General features: G+C 49.6%; 1 protein-coding gene across 3 annotated transcripts in view; it reads left to right on the forward strand.

The window, feature by feature from the left end:
- Positions 1–18,171, forward strand: part of SCHIP1 (schwannomin interacting protein 1) — a 146,573-nt gene that overhangs the window by 111,811 nt on the left and 16,591 nt on the right. The window lies entirely within an intron of this gene.

Raw genomic sequence — 18,171 nt, forward strand, 5'->3', positions numbered from 1 at the left:
CCACTTGAGGCCAGATTTCTCGATTTCATTTTTTTCTGGATACAGTAATGATTTTGCCATGTGCTCGGGGAATTAAGCCATACTCCTAGCAAGCTAGCTGGCTGGTGCTTGGAGAAGTGTGGCAGGCCCCCAGCTCTCCCATTAAGCGGCCCCCAAGCCTCCAGCATCACCCTCCTGACACACTTGATGGCAATACATACTGGTAACTGAGAACGCAGGTCCCCACTCTGATCTTTCGATGTTTATTACAGTTCTTAACCTGTCTTCTAGGTGGTTTTTCTTGATCTCCATTTATTTCAGGGTATCATTCATCAGGTACATAGCTTCTGATTCCGATACTTGGAGGTGATCATTTACTGAGAAAATAGGGCAGTGGACCAGAAATTTTCAAGCTAGATGGTGCATACGAGTCACCTGAGGATTGTGGTGTAACGCAGGTAGAGATCCTGTGGTCCAGGCTGAGGCTTTGAGAGTCTCCATTTCTAAAACACTCCCAGCCGAATCCCTTGCTACTGTTCCCTAGGCCAGACCTTGAGTAGCCAGATGACCTGCAGAATTATTCGAAACAAAAGTATTCCCATTAATCAAAGCATGGGAGGCCTCATTTAAATAAAGATGATGGCAGCCGAAGTCACGGCAGCCGGCTCTTGCTTCCTCTCCAAATGTCTGTTAGTTCTCTGCCTGCCTGCCTGCCTGCCTGCCTGCCTGCCTTCGAGTTAAGAATAAACATATTCTGTGTAAATACGAGGTTTTTGTTTTTTTACCTAATTAAACCAGGTATGAGAGACAAACGATAGCATTCATGCATTCATCCGGCCCGCAGATACCCATCTTGTCTCTCCTTCATCCTGAACTAGGCATTTTCATCTCTATTTAGAACTATTCTATCTGGCTTTCAGGATGCTATGTGTTTCAATCTGATCCTCAGAAAATCAAACCCGTTGCCATGGCTACCCTGCTGCTCCTGACCCCATGTGTGTCAGCATAGAACTGTGCTCCGCCGGCTTTTTTGGTCCTTGAATAGCTGAAGTAGATTGCCAGGCCTTTCTTCTGAGGGGCCTTTGGGTAGACTTGGACCACTCAGCCACAGACCTATGAACTATTTGCACTACCCAGGAGTGTACTGCCTTTTAGAGATCCCTCTGTGAATCAGCAAAGCTCAGGGAGCAGACACATGCTCACACATGTACACATGCACAAGACACTGCAGCTTGATTCATACATCAAGACAGAAGTTCAATTGGACCGTGCTTCCTCAAAAGCAAGAGTCCTACTATATCCCTTCTCTGCTTCCGCATGCTGGTCCAGAGCTAGAACAGCACCCTTTCTCCATTGCCGTTGGTCACCTCGCCAGTGTCCGGAAGAGGCCTGCTGTGGTTGTGTTTAGATTCCACCTCATAGCAGCCCTGTTCACCACAGAAACTAACACCGCACTGTCCTCACTGTTGTTATGGGGAGCCCATTGTTGGAGTGGCCATGTCCGCCCACTTCGTCCAAGGTCTTCCTCCTTTCCCGCTGGCCTTCTCCTTTGCCCGGCAGCCTGTCCTTTTCCAGGGTCCGAGTTTTCCGACAGCGTGGCCAAAGGACATGAGACCAAGTGTCAGCATCCTCGAGGCGTGGGAGCAGTCTGACTGTCATTCCACCACAGAGATGTGTTCGTTCTGGAGCCTTCCAGTAGCCTCACCAACACCAGCTTTCAAAGCCATCCGTTTTCTTTGGTCTTCCTTGTTCCTTGTCCAGCTTCCCACACATCTCAGGAGACGGAGAATACGGTGATGGGTATCAGGCACACCTGAGTCATCCAAGTACCACTTTCAAAGATCTTGAGCTGTGATGGTTACGTGTTGGGCTGCCGCCCCTCGGGAGAAAGGCGGGGCTTTCTGCGCCATCAGCAGCTCGTCTGGAAACCCACGGGGCTCGCCGCGTATCAGCACTGGCACCGCGTGCGCAGTGGTCTGCCAGGGCAGCCCGTCACCTGATTTCCTGACTGCTGCTTCCAGGGGAGTGACTGTGGGTCCTTGACAACTTCCATCCTTTCTGCCTTTCTCAAGAGAATTAGTCCTGGTCTGCTTCTAATGTTGACGCCAGTTGACTTCCAGTTTCTAACCCCATCGTTACAACAAGGGGGGATTCGACCAGACAGTCTTTAGATCTCTCCTGCTGTTCTCTCACACTCCCCAAAGCACCAAAAAGCATCTCCCAGAAGTGTCACCTCTGCCTGGCAAGCTCATGTCCATCTGATACAAGTGAGAGTTTCAGTTTCTAAATCAAAATTATACATACAGGGGACTTCAAAAAGCTCATGAAAAATATTCATTCTGATGTTTCCACACTGTTTGAAGCCCTCTCTAGTATCTGGAGTTCTGAAAGTCAAATTGAATTAATAATACCTGACGGAAAAGGCCAACCCCACTGCTGTGTCAGCTCTGTCGGACGGCGCTTCCGAGGCGATACTTCTTTGTGGGCGCAGACGGACACAGCCTTTTGGGGAGCAGCTGGTGGGTTTGAATCAATGCACTTTCGCTTAGCAGCCGGGTGCCTTCATGGCTGCCGTCACACCAGGCCTCCTGACAGGGGCTTGTCATAGAAGCAGACGAGAAAAGCAGTGTCCCCTGTCCTTGTCCCGCTCTCCAGAAGCAATAGCTTTTTTAACTCCTTTAACTATTTCTTCCAGTATTTATCGACGTATCTCTAAATAAAATGCTGATTTTCATTTCAAAAAAGAAAAACAACGATCTATTATGATTGAAAGTTAGCTCTCTCCCCCGTTCATCCTAAAGAGTTATTTCACCCTTTGTGGTCAAAGGATGGGCTGCTCAGGATGTATGTGAATAAAGCCATATATTGCTCACAGCTGAGCCACGTGGAAACTGTGGGGACTTGGACATTGTAGTTGCCTAGTTTTCCTGCTCCCGGTTTCGATAGCGGTGTGAGACTGCTGTGTCCTGGGGCACCAGTTGTCACTTAGCCGTTCTTCGGATGGTGGCCATGCAGTTGTTCCCAAAGCTGTGCTCATGTGAACAATGTGCGGTAAACATTCATGTTCGTGTGTCCTGCTGTGCATGTGTAAGAGTTTCATTGGATGGATACTTTGGAGTGGAATTACTAGGAAAATACAGGAATGTTTACACTTAATAGGTACTTCAAAAGTATTTTCCAAAATGGCTGCAATAAGTTACTCACCAGCCATTTATAATCGATTAGTGCTAGATTTCATTTAATTGAATAAGCATAAAATGATATCTAACTAGGTTTATTATTTCCTCTTCTGTGTAATGGTCATTTGAGTCTTATGACCACATTTCTATTGGATTCCATTTCCCCCCCTGAATGACTACTAGATGTTCTGTAAATAGTCATACGAATCTTTTACCCATTGTATGTACACCCTCTTCACTTATTGGCATGGCTAGGTTCCAAAGGCCAGGTCATGATGCAGAAATCAGCGTGATGCAAACATGGAGCGTGATCGCCTCGGATCACAAAATGAGGGATGACTGCAGCATTACACATCCCTCAGATTGGCGTAACCTGACTGCAAGACTGCTGAGACTCATGGCCCATCCAAGTTCACGCATAACCTTTTAGCCATCACCGCCAGAATTACTCCTGCCTGGAAACGCAATATTCACCACTACCAGACTTCATTAAGGCACACAAGAGTTAGATGGCAAGTAGATTTTTCCTCAGGTCATAAATGCAAAATGTTAGAGAAGGAGGTAGTCACAGCCGAGGAGGTGCGTGGTTCAGACCTCTTCCCCCAGCTTGTCACTTTGTCTTTGCTTTCCTCAGGGCGTCCCCCACAACTGGAAAGGCTTACTTTTCTGATTGTCACTCCTGTCAAACTTTTATAGCAGTGCTTTCTGTGTCTTGAATAGCAAGGTCTCTTCTGCCCTAACACCCCAAAGTGTAGTCAACTCGATTTCTACCACGTGTTGAAAAGTGCTGATTTTTTAAAAATTCTATACTCCACCAGTCCTTGATTTCTGCGTGTGACGTGGAACAGAAGCATTAAGTCACCTTTTCTGTATGGGGAACCGTTTTTCCCATCAAATTTATCAAACAGCCACTCTTTCACTCCATGATCTTTATTACTGTCTGTTACTCTGTTACCGTTCTGCTCTGTTCTCCGGGGTCAGAATGAGTCAGAACAGACTTGCTGGTATCTGCCTTCCAACGTTCCCGGCAAGCTCTGGTGTGCTCTGGTCTCCTGTTCCATCGTCTCAGTCCATGTGGACGGGTGCTTTCTTCCTTCCTTTCCCTTGATTTTGTTGGGAATTTAGAGGAGAGTGTGCATGGATGAGTGTCAGTATGCTGTGCTTTATAGGAGTCACAACAAAACGTTCCATATTCTCTGTAGCAGGGTGGTTTTCTCGAATAAAATCATGGAGAAACACCATCTGCAAGAGAGAGGCATCCTTGGGTCCGGGGTGGGAGTGGGGGTGGCTGGAAGAGAGCCACTGGGACACTTTTGTCCAGGAAATGCCCCCCCCGTCCCTTCCCTCGATGCCCACTCCACTTCCTTCCCCTCTCCAACCGAGCCTCTCTCCCACTCGCCCCTGCAAGTCCCCGCGGCCTCCCGGCAGAGCACATTTTTGAAATCACTGAGTCATCCACCCCTTTGGAGACTCCGCTGTCTGAAGGCAGAAGTAGTTCACCGTAGTGCCTGCCCAGCTCCACTTGTTGGCACGCCATAAGGAAGGTCATTTACGCCCTGGTCCTTCGGCAGGCTCGTCTCCGCCCTCTGGGAGGAGCTGCTCCTCGGGGAGAGCAGGCTGACTTTCTGGATCTCCTTTTCATTGTGGTTACTAACGAGGCTGCAAGTCGCTAAGAAATACACTTCATCTCGGGAGAGGGAAGCCTGCCGAGAATGGCCGTCATGCCCCGCCGGAGCACCTTCACAGCCGCACTCGGTGGCAATTGTGCCGCCATAGTCGCTGTGTGAGTCGGTTTTACGAATTGTTTTCTAACGTGGCGCCATCCCTGACCTTGTTTACTGAGCTGTGTCTTCCAGCTCCCGTGAAGGCTTTCAAAAGTACTTCAGGGATGTCAGCCCTGTCAGGTCACCCACCGATGACGCCATCTGAGCGCACCCCAGCAAGGGTGGCGGGAGGGAAGAGGGCATTACGGCCAGTGGGAGTCAGACCAGAGAAGCTTATGTGAATCTCGGACGAACCAGACGCTCCCCTTTAAAGGAGATTGCGGGCTTGAGATGACGTCCTAAGAGGGGCAGTAAAACCTGCGAAAGCCACCCTCCCCCTCACCCCCCGGCAAAGTGGGAACCAGTCAGAGAAAGCAAACACCGATATTCTCCACCAACGTGACGAGGGAAAAGTGGCGAGACTGACGCTGTCAGAGGTGCAGGACCCAGGGCGACCTAGGAGAACCAGGCAGCCCCCCTGAGCGAGCTGCGAGGTGGCCTGGACATGCGTGCATGTCCCCCTGGGTGGAGCTTCCTCAACCCAGGGGGGTGTCTGGCGACATAAGGGGGCTCTGTTTTTGTCTTAAAGGGTGTGCATTCGCCTGTAAAAATTAGCATCGTGGGAGAAGTCGTGAGGTGTCCAGGCAGGCCAGGAGAGGCCCGGCGCTCTTGTGAGTGTCCTTCATGCTGTCCAGTGACGTCCTTGAGGGCAAGTTATCTCCTCGTGGGCTTCTTAGGGGCGGAAGGCTGTGAAATAGAAGCGGGGCTTATGGTAATCCCATAAAGACATTTCATAGTCCAGGAAAAAGTTTGGTTTTGCTTCATAACTCAACTAATTAAATTTGAAACCTGCAAATGTAGGAAGTTGATTTTTTTTTTCTTCCCGAGTGTGCTAACCCATGCATAATCAACCTCTTCAGCCTAAGACGGTATGACCTGTCTCATTTTTTTTTATTTCCTATTTTTTTTTAAATCGTTTCCGGTGACAAGATTTTAAAAACCTAAAAGGAGATGAGAAGGTGAATGATCTCTTCATGAAATAAGGCTGCTAAGAAATATTAGATTTAGTTATGCTCTTGAAAAATAAATACGCCTTTTCAGTTCTGAGTAATCCTTTGATTGCAACATGGAATCATCTGTTCATCGACCAAATTAGGCTTAGGCTGGTTCATCCTGGTTCAGATTCTAGCTCTCTCTAGCCTCGTGTTACTACAGGAATGGAAACGGGTGTGAGAAACTGGTCGCACTGGTCATGGGTGGACGTCGAGGAACTTTGTGTTTACTCAGACATGATGGTCTGACCTGACGAGCTGGATTAGCGTTCTCTGTGTAGCCGCACAAGCGTTCTGATTACTCCCCCCTCTTCTGACCTTCCCCCGTGACTGATTTTATTTGCATACAGAGAGATACAAATGCGTCCTCTCTCCTTCGGGAGGAATGCAATGGGCTGGTCCGTACCCCTCTCTGTGAGCGCCACCAATATTACCACAACCACAAGTTCCCGGAGACATGTTGAGCAGCTGCCGTGCGTTGGTGATGGCTGTTGATGGGTCGATCACAGCCATTCTGACATCCTCACATCCAAAGCCATTCCGTTCTTATCCTTACAGGCTTATTGGCGAACAACTGAGACAAAAACCAATAGCAGGTGCTCCTTTCCTCCTTTTGTCTTCAGACTGGCGGGGAGGAGTCACCCAGGGCGGGTGGATGTGGAAAGTGAGGGTGGGTTCAGTGGGGTGGGGGGGGGTAGATTGTACTAACCAGACACATAGCACTGGATCTAGAAAGACATGAAGAAATGGGATTCTCTGGAGCTTTCAAGGTGAGAAGCCAAGAATCGGTATTTTAAAATCTGAGATGAACTCACAGGTCAAACTGACTTCATCTTGCCAGGAAAGTGAATCATATCTACTCTTGTTTCTAACAGAGACAATTTTTGCATAAATTCCTGCTTTCTCATCCCATGTGCTTGAGGAAAGAGCTCGGTGGTTTGAGCGCAGGGAAGTTTGCGTCCTGTGGCATCTTGCTTGAAACACTAGGTATATACTGGTTATAATAATAACAAGGAAAAAATAAAATTTTAAAAATAGGCGCAACCTATTTTATAACATGCACCTTGTAGTTTACACTTCATATTAATCTTATACGTGGGTCACGCTAATTTGCTTTTAGATTATTACTTCATTTAAGGAGCTCAAGGTACATTTTCTCATAAATGGTAGCTTATGAATTCTTGATTTGAATTACATGATTGGAGAAGAGGCAGGGTGATCTATCAGAGAGCCTGTCACTTTCTATGCCCTCCCCCAAGGGCGACCTCGAGTACTCTAAAACATGATGCAGTTTAGCCAGAGTAAAGCGAGACTTGAAGTGCATCTTTTGAGAAGTAATAAGATTAAAATGGTAAAAAAAATGTAATTATGTAAGCAGCTCTTCTCTCTCACAAGCCTAAAAGAAAAGGAAATTTGTATCTGTGAAATTTCTTTGTCTAATAAATAGCCTTGCTTTTACAATAATGCCAGTGACCCCAGTTTAATTAGGTGCAATTAATTTTGCACAAGCAGAATTTGACATCTTGCTAGCGGCATAACCAGCTGTGCCCTGTCTTATGATTTTTTTTTTTGTAATCACCAATGAGAATTCAATTGCCTTGGCTAGTGCAAAAGGCTGTAGGAAGTAGGGAGAAAAAGGCCACGGGGCTTCATTTTATATTTGAGAATGGGTTCCAGTGGACAGCTGAATGTTTAATTAAAAGAGCTTCTAGGAATTCTTCTTCCTTGGCACGTCATCTTTGACAAGCTGTCATGATTTCATTACTGCCATTTCCACTCCCTTGGCCAGTGGTCCACACATGGATCTGCCCTCACAGAGCCCCTGGAGAAGGCGCCCAGGTGTGCACTGATCCCAGAAAGCATCCTCACCGGCCACAGGTGAGCTGCGCCAGCTGGAGGTGGAGTGCAGGCCTTTCTTTCAATCCTCTTGTACCATTTGTCCAGCCGCCCAGGTGGTTCTCAGTGCACACGATCGCATGCATGTGGAAGATATGTCCCATGAGGACAGACGCCTTTCTACAGTGCCCTGCCCAGCTGGGTGTGCAGTTGTTGTCAACAGGTGCCTTCCTGTAAGTTCTGACGCTGAGAGACCCTGTGCACAACACGGCCCGGTCCTGTGAGGAGGAGGGGGACCAGGCATCATTTTAAAGCGTGTGGAATATGTATACATGGTTTGTAAAAGGTCAGACACCATACAAACAAAAATATGCCCTGCCATCAGACCCATTGTGCCTCCTATATAGAGTTACGGCCTCAGAAACTCACAGGGAGAGTTTTACCCTGCCCTATAGGGTCATTATGAGTCAGAAACAATATACAAAGGGAACTCCAAAAAGTTCAGGGAATTTAAAAAGAGTAGGCTTTTCCCCATGAGTTTGTTGAAACCCCCTTTTCACGGTTGATTGCACCATGAAAAGATTACACATCGCCATGGTTTTCCACTGTGTCAGTCCGGGTGGACTAGAGAAACAAATTAATTCATCGACACTCATATGTGTATGAGAAAGAGCTTTAGATACAAGAGCAATAGAATATTGAGAAAATATCCCAGTCAAGTCCATAAGTCCAATATTAGCCCATATGTCTGATACCAATCTATAACTTCCTCTTCAGACTCACGAAGCGCATGCAACGATGCCGAATGCAGGCAGATCACAGGCCAGTGGGTGGGGAGTCCTATGGATCCAGTGGTGGTGTGAGCATCTCAGTGCTGGCAGGGTCTCTATGTGGTTCCTCCAGCTCAGGGCACTCGCGTAGGTCCATGTGTCTTGTCAGCTGCAAAGTCTCCCAGAGAGTGTGCCTATGTCCTGCCTCCTGCGAGCTATTTACCTCTTTAGAGCAGCGGTTCTCAACCTGTGGGTCGCGATACATAATGGCTGACATGGTGGTAGAAGCAAGCAAGTCCCAAGTCCGTGGCTCGGATGTCAGGCTTGGAGCTTCGCCTGATTTGTGTAGCTGTTGGTGCTGATGATCAGTCGGTACATCAGGCTTGGGGCTGCAGAGGCAATGAACCCAAGGCCAGCAGGCTGGATGGCAGGTCACTGATGACTTCCAGGATCTACCAACAGACACTGTGACAGGCCATTGCTTCACGTCCAGAGAACCGCCAGGAATCCGTTTTCTCGCTGTTTAGGAAGCCAGAAGCCCTAACTGGGACAGTAGCTCTAAGGAAAGGTCCGTGTCTCCCTTCGGCCTGAGAGTTCTCTGGAGATCTCCTTGTGTCAGGACAAGTTACTTCCTTGGGGACGTTGAGCTTTTCAGCACAGGGACTCGAGTCCAAAGGACAAACTTTACTCCCAACTTTTCTTTCTTGAAAGTACTTACGTCTCTCCCTGCTTCCTCTCCTCTCCTCTTACCTCTTAGAAGAGAAGATTGTTCCCCAAGCAAAGCAACACCAAGCAGGTGGTCTGGTAACAGGAGTCCCACAGCACATGAAGCCCGCCCCCTGACAATCTTGAGGTCAGGATTTACAACAGATCGCAAGGTGGAGGATAATTATATCGCATCACACACACACAAGGAGGAGAACCACATAATCCTGGCCATCATGACCCAGCCAAATTGACACATCCTTGGTTGGGGGGCACAATTCAATCTACGCCACTAGCTATGTGGCCACCTACACACATGATTTAAATGTGTAGCTGTGTTCTCATCTGTAAGACGGGATCATAGTCACGCTTCCTTCACCGAGTTGCCGTGAGAGGGACAATGAAAGCCTTGGTAGAGTGCCCGGACACGAGTCCATGTCCTTTAGCATGTGCCACCGGCATCGTTTTCACCGTGTACATGCCACTGATTGCAAGGCTTGACTCGTGTGCTGTACACAGATCCGCACCTACGTAAGAAAGAAAGACTACCATCAGCGGGGACCCTGTACCTCCGTACTGCTTAGTAGGTGCATTTTAGTTATTGAAAGGATCCTTTTAGGCTTTGTTGAATAGACTTTTTATCGGGACTCATACAATTCTTACCACCGTCCATACATCCATCCATTTGTACCATTTGTTGCCATCATCATTCTCCAAATGTTTTCTTTCTGTGCCGTTGGGTAGACTTTTATCCTATGTCTCTCTTGCGGATATAAAAAGGAGAAGAAAATAAATACTTTGGTGTAAGCCATCCTTGAATTTTCTCACACTCAGCATCCAACGTGGTCTGCAGCTGCTTCCCCCAGGCCGTCGGAGGCCCTGCCTCGTCCCACAGCCTTGCCCTCAGCAGATCGTGAGGCGTCACCTTGCAAGCCACTGCCCGCTGCTCTGCAAGTTTGTTTTGTCTTGTGTTAACTGGTTATTGTGACTCTGATGGAGGCCTGCAGAGCACATCCTCAGTTTTCCCTTCAGGGACTCACACCCATTTGTTTCATCCGCCTCCACATCAGCGTCACCCACCCCAGCACCGCCCAGTGCTTCCTGTCCCCCTCACTCCCTCTTTCCTCGCCTTCTGAAGCTTGTCCTTGAATAAGTGCTGCCCTTGATCTCACATGACGGGTCAGTAGTGTTGTTGCCCCCCTTGTTACTCCCTCACTCACTGCCATCGAGTCCAGGCCGACTCCTAGCGACCCTATAGGACAGAGTAGAGCTGCCCCTGTGGGTTTCTGAGACTGTCACTCTTTGCGGGAGTACAAAGCCTCGTCTTTCTCCCAAAGGGAGGCTGATGGTTTCCAACTGCTGACCTTGGGGTTAGCAGCCCAATGAGTAACCACGATGCCACCAGGCCTCGTTTTCCTCTTGTTTGGCTGGAAATTGAGCCACGGGGGGAGATCTGTTCTAGACCTGAAGGGTGACTGAAGGCCGTCACCCTTATGCAAGCCACGACAAGAGACTCTGCCGTTCAGTTCACAGGCTGGTCTTAACAGACACCAGCCAGAGCCCGCCTGGCCCTCAGATGGCCCTCCCGTGCTCGTAGGCACAGTCCCGCAGACGCATCGTGGCAGCCGTTTGGAGGCCCCGCCTGCTTCTAATGAGGGCCCAACGTGAGTAGTCACGGTGTGGAAACACCACGTTCTGTGGAGCTACCTCACTTGGTTTAGTGATCACGAGGAACCCACATGGCCATCGACGCAGTCCTGAGAAAGGGTGCTTTCAGTCAAAGCCTAACTGTGGGGCCAGCCCTGACAGCCACCATGGGTTTTTAAACGCAAATAGGAAAAAGCGGTGGATGCAGTGCTTCAAGGGGGTGGAAGAAATCACCTTTCCGCCTAACGCCATCCCACCTCTAAGCGACGGACGCAGACAATGACTCTCCACTGCCGTCCTTTGACCCCAGCCACGTGAACCATCCCCAGAGATGAGAGCATCTCTAGCCTAACCTGCTGGGCAGCAGCAACGCGCTCCAGAAAGCCAGCCGCAGGTGTGGCGGGTACACATTGAAACCCCGAGCGAGCAGAGTAAGTAGGCCGGCAGGCTCTGAAAATGTAGCGTGACATCTACACCAGTTCCTGTAGATCCGATCCAGGGAGGCCGGCGGGGCTGAGAAGGGCAGGGATGTCAGCCATGGGCGGTCGTGTGAATTGTTGAAGCGAGATGTCCATCCACAGAAGCCCTGGCAAGGGAAGATGCTTCTTGCTGCGCTCCAGGAGGCTCGCCCACCCCCACCCCTACCAGCCACCACAGCCTGACTCCCTGTGAGTCATTGTCCCTGCAGAGGCACAGGCTGAGTCAGACCCATGCTGTCCTCCCCCGGCTGTCACGCCGCGTCCTCCTCCCCTCCCCACAGACGGGTCGCCGACGAGCTGTCCCATTGGCCCTTCCTTTTCTTTTAATGTTCTTGCTACACATGCCCACGCCTGAAAACCCAGAGGAGTTCCAAAGAGGATGTTTTAGTCAGTTGGATTTCTTTCATCAAAAATGCTTCGCTATCTTGCCTGCCGGTCTTGATACTCATCGAGTGCATGGCTTTTGCCTACAGAGTTGGAATCATACTACACCTGTGGTTTTATGTGGCCGTTCTTACCATGCGTCGTTTGACCAGAAACAAACCCTTGCCCGTATTCAGAACCGTTCTCTGATCCCCGGTGGCTTTATGGTTGCGTAACAGCCCGTCGTATGTCACCATACCTGTTTAGTCAGACTCAGGGTGTCAGGTATTGCAGCCCCTGGTTGTTTGTTTGTCTGCTTGATTTGTTTTGTTTCTTTCTTTTCTTTGTCTCTCTTTTTTTCCTTGTACTTAAAAAATTTTATTATTAACTGGGAGGTAATACGTATATCATAATTCAATAAGAATTGTGCAATTGCTACCTGGGCTCCTTGATAGCGCCCCCTTGTACACCCCCACAACCACTGTACCCCATCACCCCAAATCCCTTCTTCTACTTGCTATCCTGTTGCTTCATCCATCCAACACAACTTCAAGAGGGTGCCTCCAATGACCTAACACCTCTGGGACACACCCCAATATGAACTTTGGAAATGTCCACAGCAGGGCATACACCCATCATCTTATTTTCTCCACAACCCCCACGCCCCCGATCACCCTTTGTCACAGATGCCACCCTTAAAGTGCCATCACCTCTGAAAACAGATTCTTCGAGAGGGAAATGCCAGCTTGGCACCCTTGCGTTCATCAGCCTCGTGTGCTGAGCCTCAGTTTTCTCATCTGTAAAAGGGACTGTGATACTTGCTTTATGTGTATTCTCAGGGCTCAAGGTGGTATCATGTAAAATGCCCAGTATGCCGTGTATGCTTAAAAACTGTAACTCGTGTTCTTTCAGAATGCTGAGGCTTGGAAATCATTTGACCTTACATTTAGATGAAAGTAGATTGAGATCAAGCGTAAACCACACCATCTGGCTCCTGCAAGAGGAGATGGATGTTTTTATTCCTAGCATCGGAAGATACTTCATTCTGTCTTTAATTCATGCTTGAGAATATTTCCAGTGAAAATGTATTTTCCCTACATTAAGATCCTGTAATTCCAAATTGAATTATATGTAAGTGGTCATTAGTGAAGGAAATGGACATGGATGTGGAATTAGAACCAACAGCTGTCTGGAAAAAATGCAAGTATGGCTGGCTCTCTGGAGGATTGGGTTAGCGACAGGGGCTGAGGCTTCACCAAAGGAAGCCTGAACGCTAGCTCCCTTTTCTGTTCCTTTCTTAAGCAGCAAGGAGGCGCCCTCGTGTTGGGTCCTACCAGCCATGGACAGAGGGACAGTTCCTGAAGTGGTGTCTTAAAAGGAAGCCGGGATGGAGGGCAGCCAGAGTTCATCGATGTTTGCTCCAGGAGTGGGAGAAAGGGCTGGTCACTGAGCTTCTGTTAGGAGTGAAGGAGAACTTTGGAAAGAGACCATGGTGATGCCGATACGATGTGGTTCACACATTCAATGCCATTGAAGGGGCCGTGTAAGGCAAATGTGTTGCGATGTCATGCCGCGGGTACACTGTGTGCCGCTCTGTGTATGCTCTGCGTGTACCGAGTGCCCGTCACAGGGCGCAGCAGATCAGGCCTACTGGCTCTGTAAGATCTGTAGAACTGACATTGCCTGGATCGGAAATTCGCTAGAATTTTGTGTGATTGTCCCTGTTGCTAGCATTTGCATGTCCGGGTTGTTACTCTGGGGGTGCAGGTCAAATGAGACAGATCTCGTCACGTGAAGGTAGCCACACACTGCCGACTCAGAGCTTCCAACTGAATGATGTGTTTCCCCTTCCCCCGCTGGGAAAGGGAGACGGCACTTCAAGCATCCCTGTGCCCTGTTCACTTTGCGTAGCTGGATCAGTCACTTTTGGAACTGTTTTGCGGGGTGTTCACACATGCCGGACGAGCACTATCAGCGGCGGTAACATATGTATCGCTCCATCAGAGAGATACCTACTGTTCTCTTGTGGGCATGCATACCCTTCACCAAGCGCAGCTTAACCCAATCCCACCTACAGAAAAGAAGATGAAACCTTGGTTGTTTACCATAACCCCCACAGGGTTATGGGAAACTGTGCTTCCTTGCTTTTTTACTTGAAAGTACAGTCGGCCTTTCCTGCAGCCTCGTGGTAAACCTACCCATTTGGAGCAGTCAGGAGGAAGGGGGTGGGGGGGCACAGCACTCCGAGAATGAGGGGAGCAGCTCCTCCAGGAGTGGAAATGGCTCGTCTTCACCTCCCACCACACAGTCTATTGAGAGAGGGAACATCACGCCTATGGTACATCTGCAGCCGATCCAAACCTCAGCTGCCACTCACCGCCCCCCACCCCCGCCACCCCGCGCTCTCTTAAGAACAAAAACAAACTATAGACCAAACTCACTGCCTCGAGGTGATGTCCACTCTACATAGCGACCCTGCAGGACAGGGTGGAACTGCCCCTGTGAGTTTCTGAGACGGTGACTGTTTTCAGGGTTAGAAAGCCCTGCCTTTCCCCCGCTTAGTGGCAAAACCTCAGGAGAAATGCGGTGTGGTCATTAGCAACCCCGGGGTGGCCACAATTTGTATTCTGTGCTCCATCCTCCCCGAAATGCTCACGAAACAGGAAAATATATGGTATAAAAATGAGGGTGATTACTCATTGTGTATCAAACCTTTGAATAATGCATCAAAGATCCATTAAGATAAATGGAAATAATATCTTTGAGCGGCTGGGCCACGGGCTGGTTGGGGCCCTGCAGAGCGAACAGCGCGGCAGGGGCAGTGGCTTGTGGGCCACGCGGACTACAGGCAGATAATGAGTGATGGGGCTTCAAACCCACAGGCCTGTGGGAAGTTTCCTCTTGCTCAGTTTCCTAAGAAAAACCCTGTAATTGCCACAAAATGATAAGCAAACACAGGTCAGAGCTCACGGTGAGAAGCCTAGCGGGATCCAGGATCTAATAAACTCTACCTTGTGGTTGAGTGTAGTGTGGGGTAAGGTCACTGGATTCACCTCGGCAGCCCAGCCGGTCTTCTCTTGCTGTACGAGTTTGTGTCCGTTCCCTCTGGCCTCGGGAGCGGTAGTGGATCAATGGTACAATTCTTGCCTCCCATGCAGGCGACCTGGGTTCGATTCCCAGCTGCCACTCATCGATGAGTAGAGGCTTACAGGTTAGTCACACTGAGCAGGTTTCGGCAGAGCTTCCAGACGAGGAAGACAGGCCCAATGAGCTTGAACTTCCCCAAATCCGCCAGTGAAAGCTCTCTGGGGCCCAAAACAGATCACAGAGATGGTGCAGAACGGGGCGGTGTGGACAGGGCCACCAGGAGCCAGGACTCGGGGGTCAGCTAACTACATCTGTGGCCACGGGGATGATGCACAATAAAAAAGCAATGGGCAGATGTGTCCGAAGGGCAGCGGCAGGTTCACAGAGGAGGGGAATGGGGAAGGCCTCATGCAGAATCACGGGAACCAATTGTGTTGTTTGCTGTGCATTCCAGTCATCAAGACGAACCACAGAGTGGTAGAAGAGCAGAGTCCACCTCTCAATGGAAGATGTTCCAAAGTCGCATGACAGAGGCTACAGACACAGACGAAGGAAGAACCAGGGCCATTATGTCCCATCTGTCATAGACCTGGGCGTGTCATTTGACATCTCTGGGTAGCAGTCACCTTGGCTGTAACCTCACTGGCTGTAGGGTCACTCCGGCCCACTGCCATCGAGTCGGTTCGGACTCATAGCGAGCTGTCTAGGGTTTCTGAGGCTGTTAAGTTTCACCTTCCTTCCTCAGAGGGGGGGGCCGGTGGGCTAGACCTGCTGGCCTTGTGGTTCGAAGCCCAGCGTTTGCCCAGCAACAGGGTGTGGAGGGATAAAAACCAAAGAATCTTCCACATGTGCAGCTAGGTGCTGGTATTCCGAGCTGGTGATGAGAGATCAGAAAGCTCAGGACAGCTCTGGGATTCGGAGCTGGCATCAAGCGCGCTGAATTCCAGCTGCCAGGAGCCACGGCCCTGCACAGGGCCAGATTCACGGCGCCACCCGCCCCACCAGGGTCACCGGGACCGTGGCATTGTTTCTCCCAGAGAGCCAACTTGTCTTGTCCCTCGGATTTTTTTTAATGTGATATCTCTTTACCAGAAAGTATTGCTACTACTTGGTCAGGTTTTTGAGATGTCTCATCTTTGCCATCCTTCCATTTCTGTGCATATTTTAATAATATCCCTGAGTGGTGGTAGTTAAGTCAGCACCGGCCTTTCTGAGTGACAGTCATCCTTCCTGTAAATGCCAAGCAGCTGTTGTCACTGAGCGGATTCTCCCAAATGCCCTGGCCGGTCACTCGGCGCTGTAATGGAAGCCACATGGCTCACCCTGAGATGGCCAGAAAGCCTGCGTCTCTTTCTCGGGGTGTGCTTCCCGAGCCTTCTCCACCCAGCCTTCCCGCTCTGCACCCCTGGTGCTCCTGTCAGTAGCTCTGAGCAGCAGCGTGGCTGGGTGTCCACCTCCGTGTGGTACACGGGGCCCCAGGCAAAGTAGTGGCTACATGTGGGTCACTCTCAAAACCCCAGCTGCTCCGAGGGAGAAAGATAAGGCTTTCTACTCCCGTAGAGAGAGACGGTCTCAAAGACACTCCCCGGGACAGCCCTCCCCTGTCCTGTCGGGTCTTACACATCGGAAGCAACTCCGTGGCCGTGAGTTTGGTTCTTTGGTTTGTGAGATACTGATCTCTAACCTTTCAGGACAAGCAGTGAACACGGTGGGCAGGCACACAGTGGTGTGCTAAGTATCACTGGAAATAGCTGGTCACCTTCAGTTGGATACCCCGGAAGCCTGTCTGGCATTAAGCCGAGGAGAGTGTTTTGTGTTCATTTCTAGCTGTGCTTGAGAGATCGGGCAAACTGGAGCCCCTGCAGCCCGTGAGTCTCAGACGCTCTGCAGGACGAGGGACAGGGGCCCAGAGGTGACCCTCCAGAAGGAAGGGTCCCATGTTTCATGACCCTGTGTCAGGGAGACCTTCAGTGGAGCCCAGTCACCCGAGAGTCAGGCCACGGGGAGCTGGTTGGGCTTCACCCAAAGCCGTCTCATCTTAAAACCCGCTTCAAGGCTAACAGCAAGCAAATCCTTCTTGAAACCTGAGCCCGCCTTAAGATGCCTTTACAGAAATCCCTTCTGAGCTATTAGCTGGTTTGTCACAGAATTTCCTTTTCCTGAGAGTACCGGTCTTGGCGATTGCCACTACAAGGAATTGTAAGCCCCGCCCCGTCAGAAGCTCTGTTCCGTTTCCTGCGGTGATAATGTGGCACTAAGGCAATTTTTCTGAATTTCTACCTGAGCTGCTTTCACCTTTCACCTGACTACTAAATCCTTCCAGTTCTCCCATTCTGCCTTTCCTGGGTTAGCGACACTGGGCTGGCTGACTCACGTCTGGATTGATCCTTTGTAGAAGTTTGTTTGGAAGAAGAACTGAAGATATATGACCAGATTTATTCTGTAGAGTGAAATTGTGTAGCTGGGGTGCTTTTAAGCTTCACTCTGTGGGTAGCAGTTACCTTGTCTGTAGCCTCGCTGTAATATCACTTGGGCCCGCTTCGGCCATTGAGTGGATTCGGAGTTGCTTCACAGTTTGATCATCCGATACACATTGGGTAGGCACAGCTTATGGATGGGCTTAGGTTCCAAAGATCAAGTCTTTGTGTAAAAATTGTCATGATGAGAAAATGGAAGGTGACCACATCACAGAATGGCGAATGGCCGTGTCGGTACAGAGCAGCCTAATTATATCATCACGTGACAGTTACATTTAATCATATGCTGCTAGATGTTGTCGTTATAAAACTGCCAAACCACTGAGAATCACGTCCAAGTTAAGCTGACGCCGTCATCCACCAGAGCCTATTACCCTTACCTCCCACCTCTGCATGTGTTACTGCCAGACCGGTCACGAACGCATGGAAGAGTCGGGCCGTGGAGGTGTGACACACTGTGGCTGTGATGTGCAAGGTCAGGTAAGGACGAGACAGTCTGCAAGCGAACAGTAGCTGGATTGGAAAATAACAGAAACTTCTAGGTAATACAACAATCAAATTCGGTTGGCCTCTAAAATATGCCGCCTGCTTTTCGTTTTCAGTTTTCGCTCTCATCGCATTCCCGTCTTGACATGCTCTTGTTGGTGGCTTTGTTTTGTTTTCCAACCCCCACCCCCAAGACCATGTACAGACAGTAAAATGTTTTGCCTCAATGATATGGGATCAGAGAGTAACAAAGTGTAGTTCTCTGGCAGGGCGGCGGGGGGCGTCCAGTGGACGACAGTTAGGAGACACGAATTGTGACCCGAGTGGGGGATAGATTGTCTATTAAAG

Source organism: Tenrec ecaudatus, chromosome 4, assembly GCF_050624435.1.
Source record: "Tenrec ecaudatus isolate mTenEca1 chromosome 4, mTenEca1.hap1, whole genome shotgun sequence".
Lineage (NCBI taxonomy): Eukaryota > Metazoa > Chordata > Mammalia > Afrosoricida > Tenrecidae > Tenrec > Tenrec ecaudatus.